This window comes from Notothenia coriiceps, unplaced genomic scaffold (genome assembly GCF_000735185.1).
Source record: "Notothenia coriiceps isolate Sejong01 unplaced genomic scaffold, NC01 NC01_scaffold00034476, whole genome shotgun sequence".
Classification (NCBI taxonomy): Eukaryota; Metazoa; Chordata; class Actinopteri; order Perciformes; family Nototheniidae; genus Notothenia; species Notothenia coriiceps.
The window spans coordinates 7,333-8,920 of record NW_011367177.1 but is presented as its reverse complement, the minus strand read 5'-3'; the positions used below and the strand labels follow the sequence as shown (position 1 = coordinate 8,920).

General features: G+C 41.2%; 1 protein-coding gene across 1 annotated transcript in view; it reads left to right on the top strand.

Moving 5' to 3' along the window:
• LOC104962239 (nucleoprotein TPR-like) overlaps positions 1–1,588 on the top strand; it is a gene marked incomplete at both ends in the record, with an annotated part of 9,041 nt that overhangs the window by 5,895 nt on the left and 1,558 nt on the right. The window lies entirely within an intron of this gene.

The window sequence follows — 1,588 nt, the reverse complement described above, 5'->3', positions numbered from 1 at the left end:
ACATACAGTGTTTCCCCTAGGTTTACTGCCTTGGTTGGGTGCTGCTCGGGTGCCCCGAAAAAAAATTGTTATCCTCTGGAGCAGAGAGAGGAGCTGTGGATTATTGTTATTGATATCGTACAGTAACAAAGTATTTGTACATTAAAAAGTAATACAGTACAGTGTTACACTTTACTGTATTACTTTTATTCAAACTGTATTCCCTTCTTATCATGTAGCCTACACTTCTTCCTTTCATTGATACATTTAAATCACCTGACTACAGCATATAACATACCTGCTGCAACCCTGTGCTGCTGCTGCTGCTTCTCTCTGCCTCATCCTCTATTGCTGGAGGCAGCTCCACCTCATCTGATCTCTGATATGAAAGCAATCGTGTTATGATCATATTGAGCTATTGGTGTGAGTCTAAATTAACAGGGCAGTCTGGTTGTCATTCATTGCGTTCGATACTTTTAGTGGCATTGTTAGTCACTGCTGCGAACGCCGTTAGCATCTCAGGTTAGCAATCCTGATTAGCCTACATCATCAACAGTAACAGGGAACAGTCATTATCCTGAATATCTGAATATACAACTCGCACATTACTTGCCAGATTTAGACTCGATCGGGTAGCATTTCAAAAATGATATGGGGGGCGAGCAGAGGAGGGTGCTGCTAGTGACGCGAGCTGTAGATAACATTAACATGCTGTATTGTAGTGTAGTGCACTGCTGCGCTGTGCGTTGCTTGGATGGAGCATGAGTTGTGGCTGACCTGTGTATTTTACAGAATGGGAGTCATTCTGTCCCCAAAGGTTGTTATTTGAAAGGACTGACATCGATGAGAGGTTCTGATTGTCTCTGATGTGGCATTTGGTTTTTTTATGCGGTAAACAGGATGGATGCTCATATATGAGGTTCAAGGTCTTTTATTTTGAACTGTATATCGAATGTCTCTGATTTTTCCTGAGTGACAGCATGGGTGTCCTGTATACCCTGCGATGGTAGTTGTCTTGGATGAGTTGACTACATTCAACTGTAGTTTACAAGTGATCAGTACTGACTCGCTAAAACATCAGGAGGGATACTAGTATGTTAGTTTTCATTCAGTAGCGCATGCTCTTCCTATAGCGTGATTCTTTTGAACTACTCTCGCTATATGAATTCCTGAGATTATTTCTGGTATTACTAGGGATAGGATGTGGCCAAAACCGGGTGTCTGGATCTATATTGCGGAACCTATCAACTTGAGACGGTGAGATATTGTGGATTACTAAACATGACTTCTGGAGTTTTTGTGTATTTAAGACTGATATTTTCAGACAGTGGACCAAAGTCCGGCTCCTAGCTGGTTCTCTTTGCCAGCTCATTTGTGGGATTGTCTTGTTCATACTATATACTCGACGCTTTGTGATTCTATGCAGATTGGACAATAAAGTCTGATTTAAGTGGCCTCTGATATTGTATGTCATGTGTACCAATCTTCTGTAAATATAACTGAAAAGCGTTATGCGTAAGCGAATTTTCCAATTCTCTGTGGAGTGTCAAGGTCATAGGACATGTTTCTATGTCTAACTCATTGTCATCGATAGCACGTTTAGATTGCT